Here is a 21,837-nt window from a genome sequence, read left to right on the forward strand (position 1 = left end):
TATAGAATTCAAATGAAATTTTTAAGTAGACAGTTAATTGCATGCAACTCACTGAGGATATCAAAATTATTTTAATAGGCTTCATATGACTCATAAGATCATTTATATATAATAGCTCTTTAAAAACAATTTGTCATTGGGTTTTAATCAATTAAATTTATCAGGTTTTCAAATATTTCACAATATTCACCTCCACATTCTGAAACAAATTAAACTGTATGTTGACAGCATTGGGGTTTCAGTAGCACAAAGACAAGATTCAGAGGATGATGGATATGTGAGAAAAATAACAATTCCTGTTATGACAGAGGTCACATTTAGTAAGAAGCTATCCTCCTTCCTACAACTGACAATGTGCATCAATGAAGGGCCTTTCCACTGAGAAAGGAGCAAAATTCAAATAGGTAAAAATTGTTAATATGTTTGAATGCTTACAGTGTTCCAGATATTGTGACCTAGACTTAAAGGGAAATAAAAAAAGAGAAGAATGTAATTTAATTTTTCTGTCCATCATAATTTATATGATGAAACAAGTATTTTTTTATCAATTTAGAAATTATGAAAATATATGAGAAAGTAATTGCTTCGAATATATACCCCTTCTCCCACTTCAAAGTCTATCACTTCTCCCCACCAAGTTAAGCAGAAAAATATAGGTATATTCACAAATCGAACAGCTAGGATTTATTGAACCCCTACAAGATACCAAGCTTCCCAAGTAGATAGATAATAGATGATTCATCAACAGGGATATTTACAGAAGACTTGTCCTCAGTTTATTTTATTTTAATTATATTTTTGGAGTGTACTGGGGATTGAACTCAGTCACTGAACTGCTGGGATTAATTGTGTGTGCCACTGTGACTGGCTTTGTCTTCATATTAGAAATCATGAGACTAAAATGCTGAAAATTTTACTTGTCAAATAGCTATAGGTAACTAGAACTCAGAACTCTCAAATCCTACATCTCCTGTGGTCCCACTCTGTAATTCTCTCATATGCATACAAATGATGGCTTATAAAATGATTAGGATCATCACTTCTAAAAATATACCTGCAACATTAATAAACAAACCTTATCTAAGAGTTTTTCTCACGAATGATAATGTTTTGAATAGAATAAAGTTTTTGCATCACTGCTCATGGTATATATTCAATGATCAGTGCAAAATTATATTGAGAATAGGGATTTAAAATTTGATTGCTTATTAAGTGATGCAATGAAGTGTTTTAATAATTGTATCAGGCAATCTAACAGCTTATTTATTTGTCTTTAGCTTCTTTGTGCTTAAAAAAAGGCATGCTGAAACATCATCCTTAATTTTTCATTAAATTTGAAGGGTGTCTATTAATTAAAACATCACTTTATAGAAAAAATTAGAGAAGTGATTTTTCCAGTGTCATATAACTTCAAGGTGGCAGTGTTAGCGTTAAAGCATGTGACTGACTGAAAACTCAAAATGCAAGTTGGTTGTCACATTCCACATTGTCAATAAATAACATGAAATAAAAATCTATGAGTTCTGGCAATGTTGATTCCATGGTTATCAAGAACACATCTTTCAATTGTCAGTCATGTGTCCAGCAACTAGCTTTTTAAAACTTCATTTTGAAACTTGCTATTTCATGGGATTTTTGAAAGACACCATCAATGAGTGTGAATAAATGTGTAAAAGATTGTCTGTTTATCTACAGCACAGGCTCAATAAGGACCAATCATAGAATGCTACTCTTCATAAACTTTGTTAGACCTTAGGTGATCTACAAGATATCTATCCCAATCGTGTCCCAAATGCAGCCTCCTTATTTTGAAGCCAGTACAGCCAGCCCCATGGATGACTCATGACTGTCCTATGTGGTTCTCACAATTTTACTCATTATGCAACACATGATCTATGAGTGAGTTGTGACCAATTTATAATAATGGAGACAGTTTACTTCCTAGAACTTAAATGAAGTCTGAAAACAAGTAAAAATGTCTTGTGTATCCTTCTTGGAATTTTGAAAGCATTTTTAAGTACTACTGAAGGCAGCAGAGTAGAAACATGGAAAGAGTGTGCCCTTGGTCCTAATGTCTCCCACTCAACCCAATGTCACCCTCCTTGTTAACATGTAGGTGTGCTTGAAAGCAATTTTCACTAGCAGCATTCTTCACTGATAATCAAATTGATCAGCTTTGGAGTATGCCTGAGTAAAATGGTTTTGTATCTATGAGAGATCACCAATTTACATTGCAATTCATTTTAAATTTAATTTTTAATTGTGTACCTATAGTTTCAAGTAATGCCAGAGCTAATAATACAGACAAATCCCAAATTTAGTTGTTTTCCTTTTCTTTTTCTTATTTTTTTTTTTGCAGGGGGGTGTGGGGAGATAGGAAGAGGGTCACACAATTTAAAAAATGAATAAGTTAAATGTATCATATACTGACAAGAATACAATTATATAGGAAAAGGTGGAAGAGAGTATTGAGGGTGTGAAATTAGGGGAAACTTCATTGAGAATATGATATGTGAGCAAAGAATTAGACAAAGCATGAAAGCAATAGATGGTGATGATTGAATGATAGACATTTAGCCAGCAGGAACAGCAAGTGCAAAGTCCCTAAAGCAGAAAATTACCTGTCATGTTCACAGAAACTACATTGCTGAGAGCAATGAGGGGATATATAGGTCATTTAAAGTGTTGGTCTTATTCTGAATGACCAAGAAAGATGCTGTGGTACTGTGAGCATACTATGTGCTAAAAGAAAAGAACTGAGAACAATAATATTTCTTAGAGTTTACTTGACCAAGCAACAGGTTCTAGAACCTGTTGTATACTGGATAAAAGTATACTGGATAAAAGTTTGTGCAGATATCTCCACCCCACCACATATACAGACTGCACATAGAGCCAGAGAAAAGAAAATGATATTCAGAAACACCCTGACTGGCTGTAGTAGATGACATTTGCTTTACATAGATGTGTTCTGGTCAGTTTGAAGCCTGTGATTGGTTGAAGTTCAACTATTATGACAGGATGAGATTCACCTGCTTGGTTACAAGTACATGCTTTTACATTACTATTTGTTTACATGGAATATGAGGTACAGTTTAATATCAAGAGAGGTCTATTTGGACCAAATTTTGTCTCCCCAGTATGGGGACAACATTAGGCCAAGCTTAGTTTAACACATCATGGGCATGAGGAACTGGAATGAGAAAGAACTCTCAGTCAGCTTTTTTTTTTGAAGAACTGCACTGTGTGTGAAAGGCCACAGCTGCATCTTCATGCTAACTTGCTGCTTCCCCAAGTCTCTGCTATGCAACTGTACCTCCTATCCATTTCCATTAGGTACGTTTCTTTAATGAAATGAACGTTTTCTTTCTTTATATCCTTAAGCTCACAGTCGACTCCCATTCCCTTGCCTCCTAAAAACTGTTATAGCCAAGTTCAGCAGTACAAGTTTTTGAGAACTTTTAGATCAATTTAGCCTAGGGATTATCTAACCAGTGGTTTAAATTTGATGTGTTCCTGTGAACCTGAAAATGAAGAATCTTTAACCTCAAGCTGTTATAGTCTGAGAAACTGCTGGGCCACTGATTGAGACATACACCAAGGCTGAAAATTGCTTATAGCCTTTATCACATGGAACATTCAAAATTGAAACTCATGGATGTCCACAAGGGGATCATCAGCTGCCTGGATTCAAACAGACCCGGAAAACGTGACAGATTTCAAAAAAGACATACATGGCAGGTGAAAAGAAAATGACCTATCTGACACTCTGAGGAAACCAGGACAGCAAACATGGAAATCCATAATATCAGAGCAAGAGCAATGATCCCTAATGCCATGTACGGGGGAAAACTATACTTGAGTATTGAAAACCTCTGAGCTCTGTGCTTCAGATTAAAATGTAAATCATAGAACCTTAATTGGAAAATCAAACTCCTATTCTGAAGGGCAAAAGGAGGACTAGAGATAAAGACAAGTATTCTGATAGGGTGAGTGAGGCACAGCCCCAGTTGATTCCATGTCTATGTCTATAGTCAGCTTTGAAAGAAAAGGATGGTTTGTAGAGACATACCAGAGGAAAACTCAGGATTTTGACAGTTTTAGAGAATAAATTGTAATTGTGGCCATGCATTTGTTATTTATTACATAGTTTGGTGAGCAACAACATATTTTTTTTAAAAATTCAAAACAATAAAAAACTACCAAAACAAATAGTTGCTATTTTTGAGGACATGTTATGAGCATATACCACAATACTACTCCTTGTATTTTATCTTGCAAAATCAGTTCAATAAGCCCAAATGACCATTACCCAACTTTCCAGGACAGGAAACTGAGTTAAAAGGAGATAAGTATTTTTCTAAGGTCACAGACCCAGTGAGTGGTTTAAATCCCAGACTTTATACCTACCTGCTAAACATCTCCCTGTTTCTTAATTAACCTGAAATAGGAATACCTTCTTTATGTCCACATTCATTGTTTTTGTTTCAAACAAAACAAATGGTGACAAGAAGTCATGACACAAAATTAGAGGTGGAATGGAAGCTTATGGATCAAAGGGGACAGTAGTTGCCACAGACAAAGAGAAAAGGAGCTGCTTTAGAGTGGAGAGGGAGGAGACAGAAGGAAAATGTCACTGTTAAGAATTTGGGGAAATTTCAAAATTGTAATCTCTTTGATAAAGTTGTCCAGGTTTTCTGCCAATGTGACTAAGAGACCTGACAAGGACAGTTTTGAGGAGGAAAAGTTTATTTGGGGCTCTGGTTTCCAAGGGCTCAGTACATAGACAGTTGGCTCCATTGCTCTGGGCCTGAGTAAGGCAGAACATCATTATGGAAGAGTGTGGTAAAGAAAAGCAACTCAGGACAAGATAATTGGGAAGCAGAAAGAGGTCTTGCTTTGCCAGGGACAAAATAAAAACCCAAAGGCATGCCCACAGTGATCTAACTCCTCCAGCCATACCCTACCTGCTTACAGTTACCACCCAGTTAATTCCTATCAGGGATTTAATGCACTGATAAGGTTAAAAAAATATCCCTCTCATAACCCAAACATGTTACTCTAAACTTTCATTCTCTCACACTGAGCTTTTGGGAGACACCTCACATTTAAACCATAACAGAGATCCTTAACTATGTTCCTTACACAGGCACAGAGAGGAAATTAATTCCTGGAACAGTGTTTCTTAGTTGTTTTTAACTCTCTAAGGTGATTCTGGGCTCAATACCTAAGCCTTGTGTTATACTGCTTAAAAATATTTACCATAAAAAAATCATCCTAAATTCTTCTTACTTACTGTAAAGTTTAAGAGAACTAACCCTCTAAATGTTTTGAAGCATTTGCAAAAGCTATGCACCTATAATTAGATTCTTAGACAGACTCTAAGTTTCCTCATGTTACCTGAATAATTCCAAATGCATATTTATGATGAAATATTTGAAAGAGCGAGGAAGACCTACTGTTTAGGTTGTACACTCAAAACTCAGGTGCACACAACTGTAAGTCAATAATAGGTGTCACCTGAATGAAGAGCCTCATCATATAGGCTGAGAGAAGATAACTGAAATGAAAAATTCCCAGGTACTTTGGTTTTCTTGGTTTGAAATTGCAAGGCACTGAAATTGCAGGGAGGCTGAACTGTCTGCATTTTTTTCTGTCTTGTATGGAGTTTGTCATGGCCTCACATTACCTTTCTCAAAGTTAGAGGTAGAAGACTTATTGAAGAAAAGTGAAATCATAGTTCTGAAAGTTAGCAAAGAGTAACTAAAGTTGCTAATAAGGTTTGTCAGCATCAGCCTCAGGAAATGAATCATAAGGAATGTTTTGATAGTTTAAATATATTAATCTCACAGAAAGTACAGAGATTAAATTTCAAAACAAAAAGAAATAATATAGTAACTACCATGCTTGATCATATTTGCTATGGTTTATATAGTTTGGTATTTACTTATATTAGTCTGATCATTAAAACCACATGTAAATTATGTAACTGATATTTCTCAAAATTTTTTAAAGTAAAATTATTCTGACACAAAGACATTATTTGCTTTCTAATCCATTTAGATTGGTAAGATCATATTCCTCAACTCCCATGATTTCAGAAATATAAAACATTTTCTCACTTTTATCTAAATTGTCAAATGTTATTAAGTATATTATGCATTTTTTAATTGTTTTTCAATAGGTTAGTTTAAAAATTATAAACCTACCTAAGGGAAATAAATGGACAAAAAAAAACCTTCAATTTTCAGTGTACAGGATAATTTCTGCATACTTTTTGTTTTGTTTTGATATCATGTAGTGCAGATGCCCCAGCATCTTCAACCTTCCTGGTGGCATATCGGTCGTGTTTCTCTCTTCCTCCACTCCTTCTGCCAGAGGCTTCTGGAGTGTGTCCTTCCTCCAAGCAGATGAAATGTGTGATCTCCTTTGAGATCAATTTTAATGCTATTTCATCCCTTTGTGGAAATGAAATTAGAATTTTAAATGTTCAAAATCCAACAGCCTTTAATGAAAAATGATAGGAATTATCACATACCTAGAGCTTAGAAAGGATGGAATTGTATTTGCACATTATTAAAGATCTGAATAATTTAGGTTATTTTTAGATTTGAATTGCTTAGAGGATTTTAGAAAAGCTCAATTTGAACAGCTCAAAAAGGCACTTGCTAGTCTGGATTTCAGCAATCTTACATCATTTAAGCATTTCCATGAAATTATTTGGTTGTCACAATGAAAGTATATTTTCTACATCAGGTCAATAATGGGCAAATTTTTAAAATAAGATTTTTTGTCACATTTATTTAATTATTATAGTATCTTTAAAACCTGTTTTTTTATTTAGATGAATATTTTGCTTATATTTTACATTACTTTTCCAGGTCTGTGGTAAAATATATTTTATCTAATTCTTTCAAAAATATGAAAAGATGGTACATTATATATAATTATCCATATATATTTATATAAAATAATTAGCACTAGGGAACAATAGAAGAAAACAATCTGCTTATCACCCAAATAAGGTTTTGTGTTTTCTATTAGACTCTATGAGCTTTAAGAATTTTCGTTAATTTTATCACATATAAAATGTGAAAATAGTATGTATTTGTGCTGTGAATAAAATTGAGTGGATAATTAGTATACTATAAATATTTATTGACATTTATTATATAAAGAAAGCAGTCTGGGCTTAATAAGATAGTGTTTTTTTTTTTTTTAACTAAAGAGAATTAAAGATGAATGAAATAAAAATTAAAAAGAAAAAGAAAAAAGAAAAAAGAAAAAAAAAAAGCCTATGGTAAAGTAACCCGGTACACGTTGCAGTCGACAGGGAAAGCAGAAAATATTTACAACAAAGTTTTTTCTGCTGAAGAGTTAAAAGAAGAGAAGACAATAACAGAAAATATAGGGAGAAAGTGTCACTACTGATCTGTAACTGTAGATTTCTATCTTTAGCCAAGATCCTAAAGATAAAATTTAGCTACCTTTTGACAATCAAAGGAAATAAGGAACATTAATGTGATAAGTAGTTTGTCACAATTGTTTGCTTTGACCAAATTGATTATCTTGTCTCAAGACCTATGTTCTCACTTTGCTATTTTAAATTCTCTAAACTTTTTCTATTAGACAGATTACTGAACATCTAGCTGAAATTTCACAAGAAATTATTATGAACTGTCAATTTAAAAAGTTTCTTCAGAGAATCTTTTGACACTTGAGGAATAATGGCTATATAACTTCAACTCAGAATAACATTTTAACAAGGTGAATTAAATGCTTATATGAAATATCATTCTTATTTCATTATTGAATTTTTTTAATTAGGATATAAAATTGACTTTTCCTTTTCATTTGCAGTTGTACAACTTCTAACACATGCATAGATTAGTGTAATAACCACAGTTATGACACTTGAACAGCTCTATTACCTCTATACACAATCTTTGCTTCCCCATAACTCCTGGCAACCTAGTCTCAATTCCTATCATCCTAAAGTTTTATATATTTTAATTTTCAAAATGTAATAAAATGAAGTGATACAATATACACTCTCTAAGACCAGATTCTTTCACTAAGCATAATGCATTTGAAATTTATTCAAATTACTGCATCTATCAGAGGTGTGCTCATTTTATATTGTAGGATGTTATTTCATTCAATTGTCCATCTTTCTCCATTTGTTTATAAATTAGCCTCTGGTGTAATATTTGGATTTTTATTCATTTTGGCAATATAAATAGTCTACAAAATATCATTAAAATTTTTCTTATAGAAATTTATTTTGGGATAAATATAGAGAAGCAACCTCATAAATCATGCCAAGGGAATTTCCAGAATGTCTATAATTGTATGTTCTGGCCAGCAATTTCTGAGATATTGACTTGTTCTACAACCTCCTAGGACTTAATAAAGTCAGCATTATTTCATTTTAGTTATACTATTAAGCATGTAATGACACTAATATTTTATGTTGTTTTAAATTTTTTGTTTTGGTAAGAGTTATGTTAAACCAGCTTCATGTACTTCTTTCTCTCTGTTATATCCTCTTTGGTGAAATGTCTGTCCATATTTTTGCCACTTTTTGATGAAGTGGTTTGTTTTCTCATTATTGAGGTTTTAAGATAATAACCTTGATAATAACCTTGTCAGATAAATTATTTGCATTTTTTCACAGTCTGTAGCTTGCCTTCTTATTCACTCAAGTGTCTTTCACATAATAAGCATTTTTGGATTTGATGAAATATGATTTTGACTAATCCACAGATGTTGTACCTTGCTTTTATTTTATTTTATTTTATTTTATTTATTGATTATTTAAAGCATTACATAGCTCATGATATATCATCTTTCATACATTTGACTCAAATTGTGTTTTGAACTCCCATTTTCACCCCAAATACAGATTGCAGAATCACATCTGTTATATATTCACATTTTTACATAATGCCATATTAGTGACTGTTGTATTCTGCTACCTTTCCTATCCCCTACTATCCCCCCTCCCCTCCCCTCCCATCTTCCCTCTCTACCTCCCCTGCTGTTGTTCAATTCTCTCCCTTTTTTCCCTCCCCCTTGCCCCTCATAACCTCTTATAATTCTATGTATCATTGAAGGTCTCCTACTATTTCCATGTGCTTTCCCTTCTCTCTCCGTTTCTCTCCCCCCATTAGTCTTTGTTTACTGTAGTCTTTTCCTCATGCTCTTCCTTCCTGTTCTGTTCTTAGTTGTTCTCTTTATATCAAAGCAGACATTTGGCATTTGTTTTTTAGGGCTTGGCTAGCTTCGCTTAGCATAATCTGCTCTAATGCCATCCATTTCCCTGCAAATTCTATGATTTTGTCATTTCTTAGTGCTGCATAATACTCCATTGTGTATAGATGCCACATTTTTTTTATCCATTCATCTATTGAGGGGCATCTAGATTGGTTCCACAGTCTAGCTATTGTGAATTTGTACCTTGCTTTTAAATAGCATGTTAAGAACCTATCAACCAGAACAAGATTAGGGACCATGGACATGCTATAAAGGTTGCTGCTAGTCCAATATGATTCCAGAAGCAGCTCCAGAGTACAGCCTGAAGACTTAGGGTTTCAATTTAGAAAGTAGACAAATATTAGTAAAGTGTCTATCTGTAGAAGCCATCTTAAGGAGGAATGTCTGAGCAGTAGCACAGCTGCTATACAGCTGCTTTCCTCAAGAGAAGCCAGAATACCTGACAAAATCTTCTGTGACAGGGACTAGGGATACAGATCAATGTTAGAGCTCTTGCCTAGCACAAGTGAAACTCTGGTTTGCTCCCCAGAACTGCAACAAAGAAGAGCAAAACAATACAAAAACTTCAGCAATTTTATATATATATATATATATATATATATATATATATATATATATACATATATATATATATGCATTTGAATATATTTGTATTTTTATATATTTGTATGTTTATATATTTATATATTTTATAAAATGTTACATAAAATATGTTTATAAAATCTTACATAAAATATGTTATATATGTTTATATATGTGTTATACATAAACATATAAACATACAAATATTTACATTTATTTTTCTATGGTGAGTAAATCTCTTCCCATCCCATATCCATGTGCTCCAGTGGAATGATACCAGTTTACATCTTGTTGCTTTTTGAATTTTTACAAGTTTGTTTGCTTGTTTTTTTTTTTTTTTCAAAATTTGATCCTATATTTTATCTCTTAATTGATTCCTATTTAATTTCAAAATATGCAGCAAAAAGAAGGGTTTTGAATCATGCCTAATCCAGAAATAAAAATGTCTGTTTTTCAATAAGTTTATAAACTTACTGTTTATTTTATATTTTAAATATATTTGTAAAAAAACTAAACTATAATAAAAATCCTTTTCTTCATTAATAGAAACCAGTTGTTTCTTAAATTTTGTGTAAGTTTAAATATATTTCCAAAAGTGATTTTAAATATTTAAAGAAATATGATGGGTTACATGAATGAGAATTAGTATTTTGCATTAACAAGGAATCTATTTTAAAAATCAAAACAAGTCCACAATTTATCTATTTGACCTTGACTTCATCTTAATTAATAGGAATAAGAAGATTGTCATATTTAAAATCTTATGAGAGTCAGTTAATTTGTGTTGTCTTTCTATTCCAGTATGATATAAATTCTTAGCATCATGAAGTGTTATAGACAGAGTTTGAGGAACAGGAGGAAAAATTTGTATGACACAGTGGTATGTCCAAGTGGGAAGAACAAATATATATTTCCAATAATAAAAAAGCTTCTGATTTTAAACGTTTCAATAATGTTTATTATTTTAAAGAGCTAAAGTTAGAATATAGTCACATTTAAACATTTCTATTATGATGATTAGTAATTTCAAACACATTCTTTTTTTAAACTCAAAATTTTGTGTATTATCTTTAGGACAAGGGAGCTCCATTCTTCACAGTCATCATACTTCACCTGTGAAGCAGGAACCAGATGAAAAGAGAAGCTAATATTTCCAATAGATACTACAGATCACAACAGGATTACTGCTGTAATTGTTCTAACCTCTTAGGGTTTCCAACAAAGCTCCTGCAGTCTTTCCTGACATGTTCTAACTCCAAACACATTATTTGATCTTCATTTATGATTCTTTTGTATTTGTAATTTTGACTTCCTGTAATTACTATTAATAATGCATTACACAGTTTCTCAAAAGGAGACTACACTCCCTTCCCTGAATAATACAAATGTAAAAATGAATCAACATTAAAATTAGCAAGCATAGACTTAGTGGAGAATCCCTAAAAGCTCTATAATTTTTATATTATAGATATATATTTAATGCATTCATAATTTATCATCTATAAATTTGGAAAACTCTATGTTTTTAAAAAGATTGAATGATTTGTCTTCTCACTAAGGAGAAACTTCTTTTTAAATGTATATTATTGTTCTAGGCTATTGTTACTCTGCTTTAATGACATATAAATTCACACACACACACACACACACATACACACACACACACACACACACACACACACACTTGGGAAATTTAGGCTGAAAAATGCCAAATCAAATAATTATCAGAAAACCTAATTTTGTGGCTAGAGATAATTTAATACAATGTTTTACATCTTTCCACATAAGAAAATGTCCACTCAAATTACTTGAAAATTGAAAATTTTTATGACACTCTAATATTTGGATGCAAAATGTAACTTAAATTTGGAAAAACTGCATAGATACTAAATTATGTCCTTTTGTAATTCATTTGATAAAATTATTGCATTGAATATATAATATACAATAGTAAGAAAATATTTTAAATTTATTAACCTAAGTATAAGGGAAAATCTCATCTCAAGAAACAAGGAATATAATATATATTATGAGCAAATAAAAATATCACTAACTTTTATTTATTATAGCAAGTTTGATATCAAAGTGCAACTGACATGATAAAAGAGAGATTATGATCATGAGAAAGGTATTTTTTTAATATTTTGATATTATATGCATGTATCATTAAAGTATGTATTGTTACACTGGAGAAACAACAAATCAGTAACAGTAATTAAGCATGCAATATAAACTCTTTTTAATATTTTTTCACCTGTGTTCTAAATGTTGCTGCCTTATTTCTTATTCAACAAATATTCACTGAGTCTCTTATTCATGTCACGCAAAATGTCAATGCAAGCAAGTGAAGATTCTCTGTCTGTATGTTCTTAAGAGACTTCTGGGGAATGCAGATATTAACAAACAGAAAGACTGAGATAAGTAAAAATGGACCAGAACATGGTAGTCTGGAAACAAATCACAAAAAGATATGCATAGTTTTGGCAGGCATGTCTGCCCTTAGGCCTTGACAGCTACAAATGAGGCAGAGTAAGTATGAGGTAAAATTTTCATGTTGATGTGGGGAGTATTCCTGGCAGAGGAGCAAGTGTGGTATAGATAATGATGTGGTCATCTCAGGACGGAGCTATCAACAAAATCTATTGGGAGCCTATTTGACATGACATCCACTAAAGAAAAAAATCCCAGAAGTGTTTCTGACTCAGTGTTGTGCCCTGTGGAAATTAGAACCAGCCATTCTGAATTGAAACAATAAGTCTCGTTGCCCCACCTATCTGCAAGATGTATCTTAGCTGGGTGAGAACACATTCTCTGGTAGTAGAGCATCCTCTTGCAAGAATGCCAGTTTAGGAACAGTGACGGATAGTCACAGGAGATTGTTGACTGTGTGTAATTAAATCATGTAGTTGTGTTTCTTGTGTGCTTTTCATCCTAGGGTGTGAGTGTCTGAAGTAAAAAATAGAGCAGATAGTATCTTGCTGCAAAGTCAGATGTTATGGTATAAAAATTTGTGTCCCTCCAAAATCATGTTGAAACTGAAATCCCACCGTGGTGGAGTAAAAATAAGCCATTAGTATGTAATTAACCCATGTTGGATCCATTCTCATGAATTAATACCATTATAAGAGGGCCTAAGGGTGACTCATTCCTCTTTCCATTATTTCTGTCTGTGAAGCAGATTACCATCATCAGACACCAAATCTGCATCACCATGATCTTGGATTTCCAGCATCCAGAACCACTAGGAAAGAATATATTCTGTTTATAAATTCCCAAGAATATGCACATTGGTGCAATCACTATGAAAACAGTAAGGGAATTTCTCAGAAAACTTGGAATGGAACCATCATTGGACCCAGTTATCCCACTCCTTGGTATATACCCAAAGGAGTTAGTAAATCAGCTAACTGCAGTGATGCGGCCACATCAATGTCTACAGAAGCTCAATTCACAAAAGGTAAGCTATTGAACCAACCTAGATGTCCTTCAACAGATGAATGGATAAATAAAATGTGTATATATACACAATGGAATATTTCTCAGTCATAAAATAGAATGATTTTATGACTTTTTGCCAGTAAATGGATATATCTGGAGACTATCATGCCAATCCCAAAGTGAAATAAGCCAATCCCAAAAATCCAAATGTCAAACTGCTCTCTGGTATGCAGATGCTAATACACAATAAATGGAGGGGAGAGAAGACTAAAAGTTCAGTGGATTAGACATAGGGGAATGAAGGGAAGGGAGGGGGAATAGGAATAGAAAAGACACCAGAATGAATCAGACGTAACTTTCCTATGTTCATACATGAATATATCATCAGTGAAAGTTCACATCATGTACAACCACAAGAATGGAATCCTAATTAGAGTAAGTTATACTGCATATATGCTTAATATGTTAAAATATACTCTACTGTCAAGTATATCTAAAAAGAACAAATAAAATAAATTATTCAGTCTAAGTTATTTTGTTATGGTGGTCTAACCTGATAAGACAAAAGTTTATTCAGGATGATGCTTTGGATGCAGAGTACAGTATTTGGTGTGAAGAAGTCAACACTTCCAAACCTTTGACAATGGATAGTGTTAACAGGCGCTTTTAAGAAGTTGTTGGAAGAGCCTGGCATTGTGGCACATGTCTGTAATCCCAGAGGAGGCACAAAGCAACTCAGAGAGACCCTGTCTCTAATAAAATACAAAATCAAACAAGGGATGTGGCTTGGTGCTTAAGTGCCCCTGGGTTCAATCCCAGATACCCAACAACAACAACAAAAACAAACAAACAAAAAAGTGTCAGCATCAGAAACAACAAAGTAATCGAGGCAAGACTGCAAGGAGAACGCTATTGTGAAATGCAAGCAAAGCCTCAAAAATTTAAATACAGAGAAGGAAAAGTCAAGAGAAGGGAATATCATCTTGGGTCATTGTGGGATTGAACTTGATCATCAGAAACACTGCAATTTTTGTGTATTTGAGGATTTTCAAAATTGATAGAACACAGTATGAAAAGGTGGTGAATTTCAAAATTATATTTGCTTGAGTAGATGCACAGTTCTTTGCAATAAGCAATAGTACTTGTGGATTTTTGAAATGGGTGACAAGCTTCATAACCATCAGGCACAAATTATACATAAATAACAGGACATGAAAATAAAGATTTGTTGTTGCAGATACCCCTTTTTTGTTGCCTTTGATTCTAATAGTCATCCTTTCCAAGGTTCATTCATTCTTACAGATTCATGCTCCAATACAGGATTATCATGTTTTGCACTGAATAAATTCCTCAATAGTTCTCATACTGCAGTATTTGTGGAAATTTTTTTCTTTTTGTTTTGTTTTGCATGAAATGGCTTTCATTTGAAAAAAAAGTTCACAAAGTGTGAAATTTTAGTTTGGCAGTTTTTGTTTTTGTCTTTTTAGTGCTTTGAAAATACCATCTCATTGACTATGACATCTTTGTGTCAGCCATCATTCTTACATGTTCCTCAAAAGTACTATGTCTTTCTTCTCCGATTGTTCTTAAGAATATTTTCTCTATCTTTGCTGTTCAGTAGTTCGGCTATAATGTATTAAGTCATGATTTTCTTTGTATTTATCTGATTTTGATTTATTTATTTTTTTTACAATTTGAGGAATGATTTTTTTTTCATAAGTTTTGAGGAAATTCTCAGTTACTATGTCTTCAAATAAAATAGTGAAAGGAACAGAATGTCTACAAGAGGCCCACTCACCTATGGGGGCATCACATATTACATTGAGAAGTCATTGAATGTCACTGGAGGGGTGCAGTAGGCTAAATTATGGCCTCTTCAAAGTGTTGAAATTTCAATCCCTATAACCTGAAAATTTGTTATCTTACTTGGATCAAAGGAATTTGCAGGTGTGATGAAGGGGATAAATCATGGATGAGAAGATGGCCCTATATTATCCTGTGGGCTCACTCTAGTCATAATGATGCTTAAAATTGGAGATTTTTTTTTCAGTTAAAAATGACCCAACATGAAAAGTTCTTAACAGTTTTCTTCTGGATTTGAACATGGAGTCAGGCAGTGCAGCATATTTTAGAAGTTGGACACAGCTTTCCACCTAGACCCAGCAGGAAAAGAGGAACTTTGACATTACAGCTGCAAAGTAATGAGCTCAATCAACCACCAGAGTGAAAGAAGCAAAGCGATGCCCTAGCACTTCAGAAAGAATGAGGGTGGTCAACATTTCATTTTGTTCTGGGGAGTCTCATATAAGAATTCTGACCTACTGAACTATAAGATAGTAAATGTATGTTGTTTTATACCTCAAAGATTTTTTGGTTATCAGGGAATAGAAAACTAAAACAAGGAAAAAAGACTATTCAAATGGTATCAGGAAAATTGTCAATCAATATAAGCAAAGTACAAAATAATTCTACTTTGTATAGAAATATTTTTCTTAAGAGGGCTTATTCACACTTATTAATTAATCAACCTAGAATTAACTTTTGTGTGCAAATATGTTAAAAGGCTATCTGTATAGTCAATAAAATACTAAAAATTTTTAAGATCTCAACTTATAGAAAAAGTAAAAGTTTGTAAGAGAAATTGATATGTAATTCTTATAAGATTAGGGACTAAATTTTATCATCAAACTCTGTTGATAGAAACTTGAAATCACAGTACTCAAGTGCTGTGGTTGAACTTATGAATCAGTATAATCACCTTGCAAATAAATACTTATTTGGACACATCATACACAAATGGAGTATGACTTCTCGTTCTTCTATTGTACATGGTGTCATGCATCATGTACAATAGGTACACAAGTCATGCAATCATATGTCCAAATGCATTTTACTCTCATGTGTAACTAATTAGAATAAATAAAAATATATTTTTTAAAAAAAGAAATATTAGTAACAAATAATTTATAAAAGTTAACTAGTTGTCTATAAAATGCATAATTTTTTGCTGCTTAAATTACTCTTAGTAACAAAAAAATTATGAATATATTAAATAATAAAAATAAATTTTCAATAAAAAATAAATTCTTCCTATATACTAATGTTAAAAATGAAAATGATTGCCATAAAGAAAAGTGTGTCAGAACATCCATATGTTTAATCTTATTTAAACATTACATAATGTATTCATGTATTAAAGCACCACAATATCCCATCAATATGTAAATATAATAAAAAATGCTAAAGTGTAGGGCTTTAAAAAAGTACCTCTAGTTCTATCATCTGTAAATTCCTTCCTATTTGTAAAAAAAAAAAAAAAGAGAGAGGAGCATCTATAATAATGTTTATTTTCGTCCTTATGAAGCCACAGATTTTGATTTTTGGCTATTACTTCTTGGGGGATGCTTTTCCATTGAGCCAGCAGAAGATATGGAAACAAGAAGAATAATCGTCATGAGGGCCTTGAATCTGCTCATACTCCATCCAACAGAATTCAAATGAATGTACCTAGTCTCAAGAAGTCATGAAATAGAACCTACTCACATCCCTCCAAAAAAGCAGAAGGTTCTTGTTAGTAAATAAGCATCCTGTGTCTATCATCAATACAAACAAGCAAGCTCAGAGAAATATAGAATTGCTTAGTAAACAATACTTTTTCATAACAAGTGATACAACTTTAAATTGAAAGAAACTTATATTTCCATTGTATGTATTTTATGGTGCTATTTATTGATGTCTATGTAATATTGAAGTGGATGATATAGGGCTATGTATATGGAGCCACCACTTGTAACCCCACTTCTTATAAATTAATTGAAGGATATATTTATTCTTCTAAGGTTATTGCAACATAATTAATATATTAAATTATATAATTATGTATAGTATTTTAGTATCCTGATTAAAGTTCATTGTTAATTGTCAATCCTTAGAAAATCAGTGATGTTTACTCTGTGTTTCAAAGCCTTACAATATCTGACCTCTGCCCACCTCCTCTGTTCTCCCTCTCAGACCTTTTCCTTCCCATTTTTCTGACTCCATCATTCTCAGTGATTTTCAATTTTTTTGAGAGTACCAGGATTTTTCCTCCTCAAGGTGCATAAAACTTCAGTTCTTTCTACCTGAAATATTCTTCACTTCTTGTTTACCCTAATTAACATCTGGTGAGTATTCATGCCTAAAATGCTGCATTTTAGTTGCCTGAATATTTAAATTATGTTTCTAAATACAAATATATAACTAAATACTAACTATTATGGAAATATTCTAATTTTATGACTAAAAATGCTTATAAGCACTTGAGTATAATTTTAATAAGGCTCTGATAATATTTCTATTTGTTAACAATTGTATCACTAGATATTGCTAATGCCTAATATTTGATAGAATTTCAATATATACTTATCAAGTTACCACATGGAAATTGTTTCAATGTACAGCAACATAAAGGAAAATTACAATTTTACTTATACTTTGTCCTACTGAGGAAAATCATCCTCTGAAATCAGACACAGTTGGGCTTGCTTTTCAGTTCTGTGTATGTTCTTCTGTTTAATTCATCTATATTTATTATGCCTTCATTTTTGCTTACATAAATCAGTATAGCTTCATGTACATGTATATCTATGTCTCTGTTATATGAGACTATTCATTATAAATATGAAACATTTTTCGAGGTCATTCACACATAATATGTGCCACAAAATATTATATAGTTTGTTTATTATAGGATTACTTTGTCTGATACTTGTTTTATTAAACATTGTAATGTATTTTTAATTATTGATGAACTTTTATTATATGAATTTATTTATACGCACTACTGAGAATTGAACCCAGTACCTCACACATACTAGGCACATGCTCTACCACTGAGCTACAGCTCCAGCTCTAATATTTTTTTCACTATAGCTAAATTGTTGAGCTTATAAAAACTGAAGATGAATATGAAAGTTTGGTACTTAGTACTGCTTATAGTACTTCACCTTTAGATAGAAACAAGAAAATACTAGGTACTATTACACAGTGTGGTTACTCTAAAGAGCAATTATGAATTGTACATTTCCAAAAGCTGAAACAAAGGTTTTTAAAAGTGTTTACCATAAAGAAATTATGATTGAGGAGATAAATATGTTCAACCTCATTTAAACGTTATACAATGTGTACATGTATTAAACATTGCATGGTGCCCAATTAATGTTTACATTTTTGTGTTTTGCACATCAGTTAAAAATTCTAAAATAATTGCAAAATATAAATGAAATGTCATCCAGGTGCATCTGAATATAAAATTTAGTAGTGAAAACCATCACCCTATTATTTTCTCAGGAGATTCAGCAATTTGGGTACAGCTGAGCTCTTCTTGTGACTATTTCCCCTAGAGTAACTCATGAGGATTCAATCATGTATGACTCAACTATGGTAGAGTGATTAAATATAGCTGCATTACCTCCTTTGAAATTGGCAAGTTCTTCATGAGACCTTTCAACCTTCTATATGACAGAATAAGGATCTTCACATTGATTTCAGGGACACATTACAGATGAAAGCAGAAGCAACAAAGTCCAGAAATCCAGGAAGGCAACTTTTCAGCATTTCACTGAACAAACAAGTCATTAAACCAGCTCACATTCAAGGATTATATAAGCTCCAATTTCCTGATAGCAAAAGTTGTAAAATTGTGTTAGGAATGCAGGAATTATTATGGTCTTCTGTGTGAGCACTATACCATGTAAAGTAACCGTTATTTGAAAATATTTATTAATTATTGACATACTCTGCTTTATTTATAAGTCATGAGTGTTTTAAAAATAATTGGTTGGATAATTTATTTGATTCTTATTAAATGCTAATCAGGATCATTTAAGATGGCATTTCTGTGGGAATTTATATAACCCAAATTATATTTGAGCATAATACATTAATTATTAATGTACATAATTTAACATTATGTGATAAAATTAAGTTCATTCCCAGAACTCTTTATTTATGCTCCTCGATTACAGTACCAATACAATATATCATTTTGACTATTACACAGTATAGTGTATAAATCTTGCATATTTGATTGGAGTGGTGTTACTAATGCTTTTGGAACTCTTCAATAATTCATTAAAGGCCATCTTAAAGAAAAAATTTGCTTCTTACCTTCTGTTAAAGATGATAACAAAACTGATATAAAGCAAGAATGAGAGAAAAAGGATATCACAGGAAAAAAGTACCATCCAACATACATTAGAGGCTGAAGAAAAATCCATTCATTTACTGAAGACAGATCAACGGAAAATCAGAGAAATGGCTCTCTCCCTCCTCTGCTGTATTTGGAAATAGAAAATAACACTTTTCTTTCTTTTAAGTAATGCATAACATTTTGTTAGGTTTTTTGACATTTGGTAACATCAAAAAGAGGTACAAGACCTAGAGACCAAGTTTGCTTAATTATATATTATACTAATGGTGCTTTTTACTTTAAACAACTTACACATATACAGAAGCAACTTGGTTTGAGATAAAAATAATAGCTTTATGGTTAATTCTCAAAATTTTTTGAGAAATTTGAGAAATTGCTTTTCTCAATTGCTAATTCTCAGCCATAATTTCTCCTCACTTTGATGTGAAGGAAGTTGATTATACTTAGACAAGTAGTTAGGTCTATGGAAGGAAAAGTAGATAAATGGATGGGTGGATGGAAACAAATATGCCAGAAAAGTATTGCCAATTGCACTGGGGTATTGCATATTTTAAAATCACTTAGGGTGTCCCACATAGGACTATTATTTTCTTGCCCTGAATTCTGTATAACATTTGTCTCAGTTTCCTTTCTAACCATTTTCCAACATGCTTTACCTCCAGCCACAACAAAGTAACTGATTAGCTAAATGTTTTCTGCATTTCCACACTGTGTCAACATCTCTTATATACCTAAACTCCCTTCTTTTATGCCTGCCTCATTCTCATTGTTCAAAGTTCCTCTCAAGTATGACACCCTTTTCTTGACATTCTCTGGCATCTTTCAGTGGTATGTTTCCTTGTAGGGAGCATCCTTGTGTGCATCTTGTGTGTAACTTGTCAAGTAAATGTGCACTACATGTAAAACTCTGTCAAAGTATTTAGATGGTAGGCTTTTAGCTTTAAATTTGCAAACAAAATATCCAGGAAGTTCTTAAAGACATAAATTGTTTGATTCTACCTTGGATATTCTGATTCATTAAATATAGCAAAATAGCCTGCATATTTTTTTATTTTACTCTTTAGGGATGACATAGATAGTTGATGAAGATGATATAAAATAAACAATTAACCATTCCCAATGATGCCAATGTTCTAATCTTTTGGTTTACTGTATTCTACAACCCAAAAGTCTTCATCATTTTTCAGAACCAAAATTTCAGTTACTTTCAATGACTTTAGATACCTTTTAGACAACTCTAAGTTTTTATACAGCTGTGAAGCATGTTCAATTAAAAAATGAGAAAACAGAAATAGAACAATGGGCATCTACCTGCCATTTAATTTCTTTATACCAAAACTCAGAGGTAGAAGTCAGGAGAATGAGTTAAATCATCACACTTCTCCTCCTTACTGTCCTCTTACCTTTGACTTATCCCTCCTCTCTTCTCTCCTTTACTCTTTATTTTCCTCTTCCTTCTCTCTCTCTTGCTCGCTCTCTCTCTCTCTCTCTCTCCTTTATAAGACTAATAAAAATATATTTATATATTATATTTTTCAATTATGATTATAAGGTATAGACACTGTACTATAACATAAACTGCAGAAAAAAATAAAGATAGTACAGAAAAAAGTTAACACTGCTAAAAACACAGATAGTATTATTGATCTTGTTATATATTTGACCATTATTTTTCTGTATATTAACATGTATACAAACTTGTTTTACATACTCCTTTACAACTCTTTCAATATACTTATAAAAAAATCTGTGTTATAAAAAATAATATCTGTCATTACCCTGAATTAATCATAGCAGGATAGTATTTTGCTCTTATTAAGTTAGAAACACTGAGAATCTAATTTATTTTAATTTAAAAACAATTTCTATTCTGTATGTTGTAAAAGAACACCTGTAGAGGAATACCTGTGTAGGAAGCACACAAAAAAACAGACACAGATACAAAAATACAAGCAGACAGACAGGAGGAGAAGAGCGGAGTGAAGTGAACTGGTGAAGAAGTGCAGAAGTGTCTGCTCCTCCTTGCCTGGGAGTTTATCAACTCAAAGAACACATACCTCCCAAGTTACCATGACTACATTCTAATTAGTACTTCTTTAACCCTGAGTCTTAGCTAACTGAGATAAGGTCCAGGTAAGAACAAACATGGGGCCCACCATTGTCCAAGGGTATCACCATGGAGACCAGAAAGTGCCTGCATAGTTATCTTATTACCTCAGAGGCGGGAGGCTGGGCATCCTAGGCCCGGGAAGCAAGACAAACTTATGAAGGACAAAGCTATGGCAGCCGGGCATTCTGTTCTTTTGCACAGAAGTTTCCCAGTAACCAGGTATTATCTAGCAGCCAGGCAT

This window comes from Spermophilus citellus, assembly GCF_964194105.1.
Source record: "Spermophilus citellus genome assembly, chromosome: 1".
NCBI classification, from domain to species: Eukaryota; Metazoa; Chordata; class Mammalia; order Rodentia; family Sciuridae; genus Spermophilus; species Spermophilus citellus.